This window comes from Schistocerca nitens, chromosome 1 (assembly GCF_023898315.1).
Source record: "Schistocerca nitens isolate TAMUIC-IGC-003100 chromosome 1, iqSchNite1.1, whole genome shotgun sequence".
Classification (NCBI taxonomy): Eukaryota; Metazoa; Arthropoda; class Insecta; order Orthoptera; family Acrididae; genus Schistocerca; species Schistocerca nitens.
The window spans coordinates 140,972,365-140,989,748 of NC_064614.1; the positions used below are offsets into that span (position 1 = coordinate 140,972,365).

General features: G+C 44.8%; 1 protein-coding gene across 1 annotated transcript in view; it reads left to right on the forward strand.

Moving 5' to 3' along the window:
* Positions 1-17,384, forward strand: part of LOC126243384 (xaa-Pro aminopeptidase 1-like) — a 376,629-nt gene that overhangs the window by 208,530 nt on the left and 150,715 nt on the right. The window lies entirely within an intron of this gene.

Sequence of the window (17,384 nt, forward strand, 5' to 3'; positions counted from 1 at the left end):
TGCGCCGTTTGCAGAGTGTGTTAGGGCGTTGCCATGGACCAAAAACACCCTCTTTGACAGATTCGTTTTGACAGCCTCCCGTAGTATGCTCCTGCGGCAGTTCCCCCTTTACGACCATAATCTGTCAGCAGCACACAATAGCTATCTCAAAAACAGTTTCATCTCACCCGATGAGCTTCATCTACATCTACGTACATGTTCCGCAAGCCATCGCACGGTGCCTGGCGGAGAATACCTTGTTCCACTGCTACTCATTCCCTGTTCCACTCGCAAACAGAGCGAGGGAAAGACGAATTTCTATATACCTCCGTAAGATCCCTAATTTCTCGTACCTTATCTTCGTGGTCCCTAAGAGAAATGTACGTTAGCGACAGGAGAATCGTTCTGCAGTCAACTTCAAATGTTGGTTCGCTAAATTTTTTCAATAGTCTTCCTAGAAAAGAACGTCGCCTCGCATCCATGGATTCCCATTTGAGTTCCTGAAGCGTCTCCGTAATACTTTACAGATGACGGTTTTAGCTGGAACAATCGGTTTTCCGTTATACCGGCTCTAGTTCAACGTGACTGTTAAAACAGCTGGAAATAACCGATTTCTGAAATAACAGATTTCACGTTTTCTTTTATTATTGTTTCGAAGTAATAGACGTAGACTTCGAACAAAGACTGAAAAATTCTGATGAAGCTGAAGGAGTAGGAGATGTCGATCGATATCTTGTTCAGAGTGGTGCAGAAATCGGTCTCATCTCACACAAAGGTAGCGAAGATGAAAGAGACGACGTATCGACAACGAGAACAAAAGGTTAGTTGATGTCTTCCCTGAGCCGTCACTTTCGTGTGGTATCAATTTTTCGGCCGGAAGCAACCACAAAATTAAGGTTCAAGCTATTATCTCAAGTTTATGGCATGATAATAAACCTATGGGCATGTCCAACAAATTTACTTTCTCTTCCAAGGGACATTGTGGACGTTTTCTCCTCATATTATGACGCGATCCTGTGGTACCTCCTCCTATTTTTTTAAAGCAAAAAAAAAAAAAAAAAAAACATTGTTCTTCATTGCTACCACAACTAGGCATGGTGTCAGTCTGCAAAACAACCGATGTTTGACGACGACCGTGAGAAACTGCCGTATAGGCCAGGTGGGTCAAAAAATGGTTCAAATGGTTCTGAGCACTATGGGACTTAACTTCTGAAGTCATCAGTCCCATAGACTTAGAGATACTTAAACCTAACTAACCTAAGGACATCACACACATCCATGCCCGAGGCAGGATTCGAACCTGCGACCGTAGCGGTCGCGCGGTTCCAGACTGTAGCGCCTAGAACCGCTCGTCCACCTGGGCGGCACCAGGTGGGTCAAGTCCAGCACATTGCACGTACTCGTGTAATGCCTAAAAGGCCACGCCACGCCGCAACAGGTACCTTACTGGCACTACAATACTGTACCAATTGTTACGTCATGTGTTTTTCTCTATTCCTAACTCTCGTCGTTGTTATTAAAATAGCAATAATTGTTTCTCCCAATATTTCAAAGCAATGGAAATTTTATGAATAAACATCACTCGTTTAAAAAAAAAGTTTAATTTAAAACCCCACAACTTTAGCACCGGTGCTATGGCAAACGGATATGCTAGACTTTTTAGGGAGTTATTAGTAAAAAATGAAAAAAACCTGTTATAATCGACACCAAATAAATACCGAAATATACCGGTTATTCAAAACTAAAATACCGAACCAGTTTTAACCAGTCGTCTTTTCCTATGCCTACGATACGGTACATGCGTTTCGTGGCGGTTGTAATGGTTGGAGCGGTGGTGGACCCAGGCGTTTCCACTGCTTGCTTTGCTTCTTTATTCTCGGATTCGCATTGATACACCCAGCAATCACCCATGGTGACGTCATCGACTGCAACGTTTCCGCTGCTGCGCCGGTCTGTCAGATCGCATAAAATGAGTCTTTATTTAAGACAACCGATTTCAACAGACTTTGGTGTCATCCTCAGGTCTTGAAATATTTTTGTTATAAAATATGTTCATTTTACACCGAATTTCACGCGCAAGGTGTCAAGTGGATAAAAGTGGATTTTTATGCGATCTTGACTATTGAATGGTATTTTACAATTAAAACAGATCGCCGTTCAGTACTCTCAAAATGAGAAGATTGATCCAACATGGTCTGCTGCCGCGTTGTTCGATTTCAAACGTAGAATACGGATTACGGCACGATAATCCACTTCATAAGTGGTCATTTCATTTAGGCTCCTATAGCGGCGCTTGGATTTCAGTGTTTACCGACACTTACCTGGGAAGAAACAAACAATTAATTACGTAACTTAGTTCGTCGGAGTGATTATTAACTACCACTAACCTTCACATTGTTCCGTTCCGTGCCGTACCGTATCGCAATTGTTTGCAACATCACACTCCCTTTTCTAAATTTCCGTTAGCGTGATGCACGATAGCGTTCTACCGTTGTCAGATTTAATGCTTGCAGAAGAAGGCCAGCAGCGAACTTTACGAAATTCGCAAAGAATATGTTTGGAAAGATGATCCACACACTTTGGACTTGCACCGGTGGGCAACTACATTATCACTGCAGTACAGGCTTAAAGGTAAGCACTGTAAACATCCAGATTCGCTGCGGAACAAGAGCTCGTTAAATCTAAACGCTCAAAAAACAGTCCTGATCAGCCACTGAAAGCTTATTGGTAGACTTGAGTCATCCTGCACGTAAATGTTTTGTCAGACTACGTCGGCAGAATCATTGTGGAGATAAACGCGCGTGTGGAGTCAAAATGCATGGCAGACGAGGTAGGGACATTGCCGATGTGTATACATGAGCAAGGCTTAATGCGTCACCTGCTCCGCCACACCAAACATATTCCGGAAACAACAGTACAGTGAATGTCGAGGGTACGTTGTAACAGAGTGTCATTTCCTTTCCTAAAGACAGTATTTAACAGAGTCAAAAACTCGCACCAAATATTCCTGTTACTTTGTCGCTTTCGACATGTTATTTTCAATAGTCTGCGGTAAAAGTCTTGCCAGTCAATTAGTACATGGGGCGATCTTCGGCATACTTTGACAGAGCTTTCTGCTAACGATCATTACATAGACCATAAAAAGTGACTTTATTTATTTAATCGTATGGCTAGGGTCCCCCGTCGGGCAGACCGTTCACCGGGTGCCGGTCTTTCAATTTGACGCCACTTCGGCGACCTGCAGTCGATGAGGATGATGATGATGATGACAGTCCCTAGGCGGAGAAAATTCCCTGACCCAGCCGGGAATCGAACGCGGGCCCAGAGGATTGACAATTCGTCACGCCGACCATTCAGCTACCGGGGGCGGACATTAAAAGTGACTGAACACAGAAATATTTTATGCGATTGTTGGATTGTAAAGGAATATGTAGTTGCTACTGTTCACCGCCAGTAAGTCGTCAAACACCGAAAAAAATGATCTTTGCTATTCCACGCGAGGATCGAGAGAAAAATGATTGCCTTAATCCTCTGTACGAGCCGTACCTATACTTTCGTTACAATAACTCAGTGACTGTTCCAGCGAACCGACTGATTAGGTGCCATCCGCCAGCGAATCGCACTTCCCTCCCGAACGTCACGTGCTCTGTGCTGTTCTATGCTGTGTTGCCTTTTTTGTTGCTCCGTGCAGAGCCTCGTCAGTTGTGATTGGCTCCAAACTAAGGCTGGTGATAAAATATCGATACATCGACATAGCGATACTTCCGCAGAAAATATACACTCCTGGAAATGGAAAAAAGAACACATTGACACCGGTGTGTCAGACCCACCATACTTGCTCCGGACACTGCGAGAGGGCTGTACAAGCAATGATCACACGCACGGCACAGCGGACACACCAGGAACCGCGGTGTTGGCCGTCGAATGGCGCTAGCTGCGCAGCATTTGTGCACCGCCGCCGTCAGTGTCAGCCAGTTTGCCGTGGCATACGGAGCTCCATCGCAGTCTTTAACACTGGTAGCATGCCGCGACAGCGTGGACGTGAACCGTATGTGCAGTTGACGGACTTTGAGCGAGGGCGTATAGTGGGCATGCGGGAGGCCGGGTGGACGTACCGCCGAATTGCTCAACACGTGGGGCGTGAGGTCTCCACAGTACACCGATGTTGTCGCCAGTGGTCGGCGGAAGGTGCACGTGCCCGTCGACCTGGGACCGGACCGCAGCGACGCACGGATGCACGCCAAGACCGTAGGATCCTACGCAGTGCCGTAGGGGACCGCACCGCCACTTCCCAGCAAATTAGGGACACTGTTGCTCCTGGGGTATCGGCGAGGACCATTCGCAACCGTCTCCATGAAGCTGGGCTACGGTCCCGCACACCGTTAGGCCGTCTTCCGCTCACGCCCCAACATCGTGCAGCCCGCCTCCAGTGGTGTCGCGACAGGCGTGAATGGAGGGACGAATGGAGACGTGTCGTCTTCAGCGATGAGAGTCGCTTCTGCCTTGGTGCCAATGATGGTCGTATGCGTGTTTGGCGCCGTGCAGGTGAGCGCCACAATCAGGACTGCATACGACCGAGGCACACAGGGCCAACACCCGGCATCATGGTGTGGGGAGCGATCTCCTACACTGGCCGTACACCACTGGTGATCGTCGAGGGGACACTGAATAGTGCACAGTACATCCAAACCGTCATCGAACCCATCGTTCTACCATTCCTAGACCGGCAAGGGAACTTGCTGTTCCAACAGGACAATGCACGTCCGCATGTATCCCGTGCCACCCAACGTGCTCTAGAAGGTGTAAGTCAACTACCCCGGCCAGCAAGATTTTCGGATCTGTCCCCCATTGAGCATGTTTGGGACTGGATGAAGCGTCGTCTCACGCGGTCTGCACGTCCAGCACGAACGCTGGTCCAACTGAGGCGCCAGGTGCAAAACCGGCAAGCCGTTCCACAGGACTACATCCAGCATCTCTACGATCGTCTCCATGGGAGAATAGCAGCCTGCATTGCTGCGAAAGGTGGATATACACTGTACTAGTGCCGACATTGTGCATGCTGTGTTGCCTGTGTCTATGTGCCTGTGGTTCTGTCAGTGTGATCATGTGATGTATCTGACCCCAGGAATGTGTCAATAAAGTTTCCCCTTCCTGGGACAATGAATTCACGGTGTTCTTATTTCAATTTCCAGGAGTGTACGTCGGTGATATTTTCTTGCCCGATATATCTAGATGTCGATATCAAAATGGCAATATCGAATGGCGTTGTTTTTATTTTAATATTATGTTTTTCTCAACTTTCGGTAAATGTTTGAAATTGTTCTTTTGGAATTGTAGTAGAACATGATTTTACTTTCCATGTGTGAAGGAGTCTTACTACTTTTTGGGCTCGCGTCGTGTCCAGTCTTTCTCTTTGACTGTGTGAAGCACGTATAGGTGGCGCTAAAGGAGTCCGATTGCACTGGGGGTTGGCGGTGTGAATGGAATAGCGAGATTTCCTAAGTGAAGAAATAGCACACCAGTTGTGTTAAAAAACAATTTTTATCGCAACTAGTATCCCTCTTCTTCACATCGTCATTCCTCAACAACAGTAGCTGAAAGTGGTGAACGAAAATCTAAATGACAATACTTGTCTTTGCGGCGGGTGGAGACGTGCGAGGGGATATGCTGACGTAATCGGCGCTCATCGATACCAACAGCAAGTACAGCGTTTAGCTTCACCACGTATTTCTCCTACATCAGCTTGAGAAAAGGTTTATTTCATGTAAAAAAAAAATCACTCCGTCGTCAGGTCACGAGTGGTCTACCGGGACCATCCGACCGCCGTGTCATCCTCAGAGGAGGATGTGGATAGGAGGGGCGTGGGGTCAGCCCACCGCTCTCCCAGCCGGTCTGATGGTATTCTTGACCGAAGCCGCTACTATTCGGTCGAGTAGCTCCTCAACTGGCATCACGAGGCTGAGTGCACCCCGAAAAATAGCAACAGTGCATGGCGGCTGGACGGTCACCCATTCAAGTACCGGCCACGCCCAACAGCGCCTAACTGCGCTGATCTCACGGGAACCGGTGTATCCACTGCGGCAAGGCCTTGCCTTTCAACATGGAAGCAATGATATATTATGAAAATAAGGTATGAGAGATTAACTGGAATGAAGTATTGCATAACAATGCACCATATACGAGGGCGGTTCAGAAAGTAACCTCCGATTGGTCACAGTGCGGGTTGTGGGGGGAGTAGTGACGCCATCTGTGCGTTCACGCACTCAACAGGTCAGTCGGCATCAAGCCGTGGTCGAGTGAACGTCGTACCTGCGCTAGTTTAGTTTTTGTGGCAGTTTGAAATGTGTGCTGCAATAGAAAACCCCGCCAAATGTGAAGTGCGTGCTGTCATAAGGTTTTTTACAGCCAAAGGATATTCTGCAGCAGCTATTCATCGTGAGCTTTGTGCCGTGTACGGACCGAGAGTTATGAGTGAAGGAGTTGTCCGTGAATGGGTACGTTTATTCAAAAGTGGACGAGAAAACGTTCATGATGAAGAGAGGAGTGGTAGACCATCATTGGTGACTGACGAACTCGTTCAGACAGTTGATGCAAAAGTTCGTGAAAATCGACGTTTCTCAATGTCGGAGTTGTCTACTGGTTTTCCACAGATTTCTAAGACTCTCTTGTACGAGATAGTGACAGCAAGATTGGGTTACCGTAAGTTCTGTGCACGATGGGTGCCCAAAATTCTTACCGACCACCACAAAACTCAAAGAATGGCCTCTGCATTAGACTTTCTGTCACGTTATGAGGACGAAGGAGAACCATTGTTAAACAGAATCGTGACCGGTGACGAAACCTGGATTAAGTACGTTAACCCTGAGACAAAAGAACAATCAAAGATGTGGGCACATTCAAATTCGCCTACCAAACCAAGAAAAGCCTCGCAAGATTTTTCTGCCAGAAAACTGATGGCAACGGTGTTTTGGGATGCCAAAGGGGTGTTGTTGGTTGAATTCATGGAACGTGGTACGACCATTAATCAAGACGTGTACTGTGAAACAATAAAAAAGTTACGACGGGCTATACAGAACAAACGCCGTGGTATGCTGACTTCCGGTATCGTTTTTTTGCACGATAACGCCCGTCCTCACTCTGCTCGCAGAACAACGGCCCTTCTTGAGTCTTTCAAGTGGGACGTTATCAACCATCCACCTTACAGCCCAGACCTGGCGCCAAGTGATTATCACCTCTTCATGCATTTGAAGAAATGGCTCGGGTCACAGCGGTTTGATGACGACGAAGAGCTCAAAGATGCGGTCACAGGCTGGCTCCAGGCACAAGCGGGTGATTTTTATGCAGAAGGAATTTCAAAGCTTGTGAAGAGATACGATAAGTGCCTCAATCGCTATGGAGACTATGTAGAAAAATAGTGCAAAGATGTAGTTGTAAGATGTATATATTAAAATATTTTTATTTAACTTGGTGTATTTTTTTAAATCAACCGGAGGTTACTTTCTGAACGGCCCTCGTACAAGGTGACAATTAGTGAACTATATGAAATAAAACCGTCATAACTTGTGAACCTTTTGCCTTCGGACGTTCAAACTGTACGGTTGCCACGGGGCATGGTGGGAATTAGTATGCGCTGCATTATTTGGTTTAGCGACGAATCCCACTTTCATTTGGGTGGGTTCGTCAATAAGCAAAATGGGAGCATTTGGGGGGCTGAGAATCCGTGTTTCGCGATCGAAAAGTCTCTTCACGCTCAGCGGGTGACTGTGTTGTGGTGTGCAGTGTCCAGTCACGGAATAATCGGTGCGATATTCCTTGATGGCACGTGAAGGTTTTGGAAGATGATTTCATCCCCATTATCCAAAGTGGCAAGATGTGGTTCATGCAAGAAGGAGCTCCACCCCCATAGAAGCAGGAGAGTGTTTGACATCCTGGAGGAGCACTTTGGGGACCACATTCTGGCTCCGGGGTACCCAGAGACAACTGACATGGGCCTCGACTGGCCGCCATATTCTCCAGACTCCTTTTTGTGGGGTCGTATTAAAGTCAAGCTGTACAGCAATAACACCATTGCCGAGCTGAAAGCAGCCGTTCAGGAGGTCATCGACAGCATGAATGTTCCGACACTTCAGCGGGCCATGCAGAATTTCACTATTCGTCTGCGTCACATCATCACCAATGATGGCAGGCATATCGAACTTCTCATAACCTAAATCCGAATATCTGCAGTGACGTTTGCATGTTGAATAAAGTGTGTGCGCGCCGTGATTTGTAATTAATTTACTTCAAATGTTGATGTTTTTAGGGCAGCAACCAGCCACAAATTTACTTTGAGTTCCTTTATTCAAAGGAAACCGTTACCGGTTTCGAATCGTTGCGATTCATCATCAGACGGATTTACACGCTTTCTTTCTACATTTGGTGTGTTTTTATAGATAAATTGTCGTGAAACGTCGGCTTCGACTGATTGTTTCTATAACGTTCATCCAATCGATGTAAATGCATTTCACCTGCATATTCGTTGTTGCACACGTAATAGTTCTCACTGTACACTTTAGATTTGTCTCTGAGATCATTTCAACCACGCACCACATGTTTTGGTACATACAAAGAGCTCTTTGTATGTACCAAAACATGTGGTGCGTGGTGGAAATGATCTCAGCGACAAATCTAAAGTGTACAGTGAGAACTATTGCGTGTGCAACAACGAAGATGCAGGTGAAATGCATTTACATCGATTGGATGAACGTTATAGAAACAATCAGTCGAAGCCGACGTTTCACGACAATTTATCTATAAAAACACACCAAATGTAGAAAGAAAGCGTGTAAATCCGTCTGATGATGAATCGCAACGATTCGAAACCGGTAACGGTTTCCTTTGAATAAAGGAACTCAAAGTAAATTTGTGGCTGGTTGCTGCCCTAAAAACATCAACATTTGTCTTCAAAAACAGCCACGGTCTCCAACATGTCATCATATGACAAAATTGCATTAATTTACTTCTTTTTCATATAGTTGAATAATTGTCAAAAATGGATCTGAGCACTATGGGACTTAACATCTATGGTCATCAGTCCCCTAGAACTTAGAACTACTTAAACCTAACTAACCTAAGGACATCACACAACACCCAGCCATCACGAGGCAGAGAAAATCCCTGACCCCGCCGGGAATCGAACCCGGGAACCCGGGCGAATAATTGTCAACCTGTGCACAGTTGTTTATTAATAACACAACAATCGACCAAAAAAGTATAGTATATGATCCTGCTCTAATCAATACCAGTGCCCCAGCAGTCAAATATGTAAGAATGCCACATCTTGGAATAGTATCTGACAAATCAGCAAGACTATACAAAAACACATAAGTAAAAATCAGCTTCAGCACTAACAAGAACCTAAGTAAGAAGCTTATTCACAATATAAAACCGCCTGGTACGTGTCTTGATACATCTGGCATTTACAAAATTACCTGCAGTCAATGTAATAAATATTATATCGGGCAAACAGGCAGAAATTTCAGAACCCGATTCAAAGTTCATTTAGACTGCTACAGGCTTGATAAATGTAACAAATCAGTAGTAGCAACTCACATTAAAGACACAGGCCACCCTTTGAAAATCGAAGACCACCTCCAAATTTTACACAAAATAGGAAAAAGTAAAAGAATGAATATCATGGAAGAAATTGACATTTTCATACATTTTTACAAAGCATGGAGATAACATTTTTAATGAGATAACCGAATTCAAAAACTCAAAATTCTTCAACAGTCTTAAGCCAGTTCTGACTCAATAGGTTGAAGATGTGTCAATGTAAATAATTGGCTACAAATCTATCGGTACCAAGAAAATCGATACAAAACCTCGATAATCGATACAGACCCAAATGCTACAGTCCTCCATCTTGTGTTGTGTGCATAATGTTTACATGTATGTCGAAGCAATTTGTGCAGTGAATTACGTTGGCAATCAGTGACAAAATACAATGTGCAATAGTGTAATGTTAAGCAACAGCTCCGCCATTACACCAGTGATGCAAGTAAAGCAGCAAGATGATGCAATCGTAAGTGATCAACTGTCATATAAAAGCCTTTCACACTATTTTCGTAAAACATAACTGATGCAAATCTATCTGAATCCTATACAGGCTGTGATATCATACATAGTCAACCATAAGGAAGAAAACCAGCGGAAGACATCACTGATTTCGATTTCTACCCATCCACTGCCCCCCCCCCCCCCAAACGCCACACCAGCCGCTACAGTAACAAACAATGGGAAAAGAGTTCTAGATTAATCTAGTTTAAGACTGTTTATTTTTAAGTAATATTTCTCTGTATGTATAAACGCCTGAAGATGAACAGAACATGTTCGAAACGCGTTGTATTGTGTTAGATTACACTTAAAATAAAAAAGTGACTGGTAGTAGAAACAATTGTAATACACGTTTTCATCTGCTAAAATTTTTTTTTTAATTAAGTGCGTTTCTTTCAATTCTTGCTCTAAGGGGGATAGGCAGGCTGCTGGCCTGTTCGTGTACAGAATATGTAATAATAAATCAATACTAAAATATACAATTCTAAAACTGGCAGTATATTTACAATGTGGAGCCGATATTTTTATAGGCCGGTAAGTCGATATCTGTTTACTTCGAATTATCGATGCTATCTGACGATCTATCGAGGGCTGGTAATGATATTTCTTAAAATATCGACATATCTGATTCCCGATATTTTTAAAAAGATCAACAGTCTTACTCCGGACAGAGCAACGCTGCTCCCAGTCACTGCAGTATGTCAACCATGAAGTTATTTTATTCTAGCTATAATCTCTCTTCCCTGGGCCCAATGGAGGTAGTAAAATACTACACGTCCTCTCTCCAAATATTCAACAGAATTACCTCTCTCGACAGTCGTTGAATTTCAGCGTGTACTCAGAGCGCTGAAGTCTGTGGCAGATTGTGAAACAGCGGACTCATAAAGTGTCGCTACAACAGTAGCGTGCTGGAAACGTTACATGCGGCTGAATACGCACGGCGCTGCTGCAGTGGGCAAACACCCTGCATTGTGTGCTGTGGTACACGCGACCGGCAGTGCAGTAGGACAATCCACGGCAGCCACAAGTGTGCTGAATAGTCTGCAGTCACGTGTGTTTCCGTGTAAAAATGTGGAGCACCAGGAGCGGTGGAGGAGGAGGAGGCATTGTGCACTCACGTTGTCGTGTTATCAGCGGAAGATTAAAAACAAGAGGGAACTGTGGCGGTGCGTCCTAGGAGCGGTGCAGTCTCCGCTTTACGTCCGTGTTATTACAACGGACAGAAAAAGGTAGCTTTTGTGTACACTGTACAAGAGATCCATCCGTTTGGCGATGGAGGCGTATGCACCCTGACCGGAGGAAATTCTTTATATCCTAGGCTCAATTTTGATCGTAGGAGTAATAGTACGCAGTTGCAACTGTGAGCTGTCGCTGGAATAAAGGGAGGATTTATAAGGCTGTGTCGATAATTTGGCTTTATGTCCAAAGTTATTTTTGTGGTGGGGCACTGCCTGTCTGAACACTGCTGGCAGATTTCCAGTTACAAGTGATATAAACCCGCGAAGAAAACGATTAAGAGGGAAGAATTATTTGTTATCAACGAGACGTTCGGTAGTGTTTTGTGAGACATCTCTCAGAACGAACGAGAATGTTACGTCATATTACGTAAAGCATGCGCTACCGGAATTCAAATCGTGCCATTCACGCTAACCATCAACAGAACTGAATGAGAAGTTTCCACCATCTTAAGCGAGAATCTAATTAGACACTGCGTTCATGGGGAGGTGGCTGTGTGATACATTTCTGTCACTATCCGAGGCTCACCTGCTCTTTGTTAGTATTTGTAATCTTTTATCCTACTCGTTTTTGTTACGAGTGCTATTCTTCCGTGAAGTGTTAATGTATCTCTTGTGATAGATTTTCCATCAAACAAAGAACACGGAAAAGAGAAATATTACCAGGTAGAAAAATATTTATCAGATTTGGCAGTACACAAATAGGCATATCCTGATCGTTCATCCACACATATTACAAAAGTGCGTGTGTGTGTGTGTGTGTGTGTGTGTGTGTGTGTGTGTGTGTGTTCCACATCTCCTAAGCAACTGAACCGATTTCACCCAAAGTTGGTACACCTTTCCCTCATGTCAGGCAAAAAATCGCTGTGGGTGTTAGGACTAGCTACCTATTATAGTTCGTGAGATATTGAAACTTCCCCTTTGAATGTAAAGAATGACTGTGCTGGTAAAATTTCTACGTTACTTGATTTTCAAACCCCAGACTGAAACTGAACGTACTGAGACTGTTTACTCTTTGCTTACTCTGATCATTTCTAAATTGACACACAATATTTTAGCACAACGCAATCTGACTTTTAACAATCCCTACAAAACAATAGCTCTGACTAACAATAACCTATACCCTTCATCAATCACTTACCTCACAAATATCTTTGTTACTCGAACTACTGCAATACAGCGAGCGCTAATACTGCCAGCTAAATAAAAGATTCTAACTACTGAAGGCACTAACTACTGATAGGTATATAGCAAATGAAAGATTTTGATAGAGAACAAACAATGTATTTACCTTAATGGTGTTCAAAAGCCGGCCGTAGTGGCCGATCGGTTCTAGGCGCTGCAGTCTGGAACTGCGCGACCGCTACGGTCGCATGTTCGAATCCCGCCTCGGGCATGGCTGTGTGTGAAGTCCTTAGGTTAGTTAGGTTTAAGTAGTTCTAAGTTCTAGGGGACTGATGACCTCAGAAGTTAAGTCCCACAGTGCTCAGAGCCATTTGAACCATTTGGTGTTCAAAAGTCATAATATATTTATATAAATTCGCGACATCCAGTTTAATAAATTTCCTTTTTCTGGAGGACACACGTTCTGATCGTCCACTCATATTCTTGTTGTTGTTGTGGTCTTCAGTCGTGAGACTGGTTTGATGCAGCTCTCCATGCTACTCTATCCTGTGCAAGCTTCTTCATCTTCCAGTACCTACTGCAGCCTACATCCTTCTGAATCTGCTTAGTGTATTCATCTCTTGGTCTCCCTCTACGATTTTTACCCTCCACGCTGCACTCCAATACTAAATTGATGATCCCTCGATGTCTCAGAACATGTCGTACCAACCGATCCCTTCTTCTAGTCAAGTTGTGCCACAAGCTCCTCTTCTCCCCAATTCTATTCAATACCTCCTCATTAGTTATGTGATCTACCCATCTAATCTTCAGCATTCTTCTGTAGCACCACATTTCGAAAGCTTCTATTCTCTTCTTGTCTAAACTATTTATTATCCACGTTTCACTTCCAGCCGGCCGAAGTGGCCGTGCGGTTAAAGGCGCTGCAGTCTGGAACCGCAAGACCGCTACGGTCGCAGGTTCGAATCCTGCCTCGGGCATGGATGTTTGTGATGTCCTTAGGTTAGTTAGGTTTAACTAGTTCTAAGTTCTAGGGGACTAATGACCTCAGCAGTTGAGTCCCATAGTGCTCAGAGCCATTTGAACCATTTTTTTTTTCACTTCCATACCTGGCTACACTCCATACAAATACTTTCAGAAACGACTTCCTGACATTTAAATCTATACTAGATGTAAACGTAATAGTGACGTAAATCAAAAGTAAATAACAGAGATCGTCGTGCGCTAAGACGAATTTTGTCAAAACAACACAAAACTACGGCTGCTAAACTGATTGCAGATTTCAATAGCCGTCTTCGAGACCCCGTATCTGTCGACACTGTCCGCCGAGAACTCCATAAAGCGAACATTCATGGACGAGCTGCTGTACCGAAACGATCAGTGACGACAACCAATGCAAAGAAGGTTAAAACGTGGTGTCAGAAGCAGAAATCCTGGGCGACTGACAAGTGCAAACACGTCATATAGTCCGACGAGTCAACGTTTTCGTTATTTCCAACATCTGACCGGGTTTACGTCTGCAGAAAGCCAAAAGAAGCCTACAGTCCTGATTGATTAATTCAAGTGGTTAAGCACAGAGGTGGAAGTGTGATGATGTGGGCAGCCATATCATGGTGTTCTGCTGGTCCCGTCATTACTCTCAAAGGCCGTGTTACAGCCAACGATTAAGTGATCAGGTGCACCCCGTGATTCAAATGATGTTCCCAACAATGATACCATATTTTAGGACGATAATGCACACATTCACACAGCCAGGAGAGCACAGTCGTGGTATGAGGAACGTGCAGCTGAACTGCAGCATCTTCCCTGGCCAGGACAGTCCCCGGACTTGAACATTATCGAACTCTTGTGGGCGGTATTGGAGCGCAGACTCCGGAGCAGATTTCTGCATCCCTCGTCAGTACAGGAATTACAGGAGATTCTGTTAGAAGTATGGTATAACATTCCACCGGAGACTATACAATGATTATATGCCAGTATTTCAAGAAGAATTGCAGCTGTATTACGGACAAATTGGGTCCAACCCCTTATTAATAAACCATTCCCATGCTATTACAGGTGTTCACATTATTTTGCCTATCCTCTGTATATCTACAGTAACCACGAAGTCGTCGGACGTAAAAATTCCTACCTTCCTCTTTTGACGGTTGATGGCCATACGTTGATGCGACATCCCCTTCTCGTTCAATGTAAAACGAACCTTAGCGAAACGTCTATTAACATTCAAAAATAAAAATCGTTGCCTTGGAAAAAGGGTGAGGGGAAACTATGTTGGGAGCACAGCTGAATGTGGAAATCGGAAGGCTTTGAAGTGTGGTGCTGAAGGAACGTGTTGAAGATTATATGGACTGATCGAGTGACAAACGAAGACGTCCTGAAGGGATCGACGACAAAAATGCCTAATAATGATTATAACAAATGGAAGAAATAAAATTTTGTATCCCGCCTGGGAGGCGGGGCGTGGGTAAGGAACAGGAACAAGAAAAGGTACTAATCTCTCGATACTGCAGATACAGTTAAGGCACCTTTACTAGCGGATAACATATGCAAACATATTACATAACTTGCAAGGTGGTGCGAAGTTGAAGCGAAGTGTCCTGGCTGGCTGCACCTGATCAAATGGGCTGAAGCATTCGCGGAGCTCGTGCACCTCGACAGCACCGGCTAGAGGGCGCTGTCGTCGGCGTCTCTCGTAGTGCCAGCCTAGTAGAGCGGACCCATGTTATGGCATCGTAGCTGTCGATAGCACATAAAATAATTGGCCACGTACTTATTATGAAATGGGCCGTTTCTGAATACTGCAGCTTAAGGGGATGCAGCAATAGTTCTGAAGTGAAAAGGATAGAAGACAGGAGGGAGTGCACCCAGTCCTTTTTGTGGTTTTGTGATCGGAACAGCAGTAATGCCACATCATTGAACGGCGAGGTGGTGTCAACCATCAGGTTGGTTCACACTACTCGGAACACGACGGTCACCGTGATGTTGACACGCTAGCGTTTTCGATTTTTTTCTATAAACTTTCGCTTCCTCTTAAGTTTTTCCCTTACTGTCAGATACACTTAGAAATTCGTAGCCGAAAACTTTCCTACGTAACGTAAGGGAATTTTTAACGAACAACTGTATGATACGGTACCTAGAGCGGTTCTGCTTTACACAAATTTGCTAGCGAAGGTTCTTAATATTTATTCATTTCTTGTTTTCTTTTCATTTCTTTTATATGTTAAGGTCAGGGCATTCGAGCCACCTCTTACATCTGACCAGACGTTCTTAATCTGTTTACACTGAGGTGACAAAAAGTCATAGGATCGCTGTGGCCGAGCGGTTCTAGGCGCTTCAGCCCGGAACCGCGCGGCTGCTACGGTTGCAGGTTCGAATCCTACCTCGGGCATGGATGTGTGTGATGCCCTTAGGTTAGTTAGTTTTAAGTAGTTCTAAGTTCTAGGGGACTGATGACCTCAGAAGTTAAGTCCCATAGTGCTCAGAGCCATTTCCATTTGTAGATAGAAAACAACAGCGGACCTACCACACTTCCCTGGGGCACTCCAGATGATACCCTCACGTCCGATGAACACTCACCATCGAGGACAACGTACTGGCTTCTATTACTTAAGAAGTCTTCGAGCCACTCACATATTTGGGAACCAATCCCATATGCTCGTACCTTAGGAGTCTGCAGTGGGGCACCGAGTCAAACGCTTTCCGGAAGTCAAGGAATATGGCATCCGTCTGATACCCTTCATACATGGTTCGCAAGATATCATGTGAAAAAAGGGCGAGTTGCGTTTCGCAGGAGCGATGCTTTCTAAAGCCGTGCTGATGCATGGACAGCAACTTCTCTGTCTCAAGGAAAAATGGTTCAAATGGCTCTGAGCACTATGGGACTCAACTGCTGTGGTCATCAGTCCCCTAGAACTTAGAACTACTTAAACCTAACTAACCTAAGGACATCACACACATCCATGCCCGAGGCAGGATTCGAACCTGCGACCGTAGCAGTCGCACGGTTCCGGACTGCGCGCCTAGAACCGCGAGACACCACGGCCGGCTGTCTCAAGGAAATTCTTTATATTCCAACTGAGAATATGTTCGATCGCAGGTTCGAATCCTGCCTCGGGCATGGATGTGTGTGGTGTCCTTAGGTTAGTTAGGTTTAAGTAGTTCTAAGTTCTAGGGGACTGATAACCACAGCAGTTGAGTCCCATAGTGCTCAGAGCCAATATGTTCGAGAATCCTGCAACAAACCGTTGTTAAGGATATTGGTCTGTAATTTTGAGGATCCGTCCATCTACCCTTCTTATATTCAGTCGTCACCTGCGTTTTTTTTCAGTCGTTCGGAAGATCTACGGAGATCTACGAGGTGCAACAAAAAGTAATGAGACTGATGTGAAAAAAAATGTTGCTTACCGTTTTAGTCAAGTTTAGTGTTGTCTCCTTCAATGTAGTTCCCTTCTAATAGCACACCCTTTTTCCAGCGCTTCTGCCATTGCTGATAGCATTTCTGGAACTCATCTTCTGTAGTATCCTCTACGACCCCCGTCACAGGTTTTTGGACATCTTGTGTTGTTTAATTGTTTGAAAATGGTGCTCCTTGACCGCCGTTTTGACTCTTGGATATAGAAAAAAGTCGCACGGAGCGATATCTGGCGAATAAGGTGGCTGTGGTAATACTGAAATTTGTTTTGAGGTTAAAAAATGGTTCAAATGGCTCTGAGCACTATGAGACTTAACTTCTGAGGTCATCAGTCCCCTAGAACTCAGAACTACTTAAACCTAAGGACATCTCACACATCCATGCCCGAGGCAGGATTCGAACCTGCGACCGTTGCGGTCACACGGTTCCAGACTGAAGCGCCTAGAACCGCTCGGCCACTCCGGCCGGCTTTGAGGTTAAAACTTGCTGTACTTACAGAGCAATATGGGATGGCGCATTATCGTGATGCAGAATCGAATTAT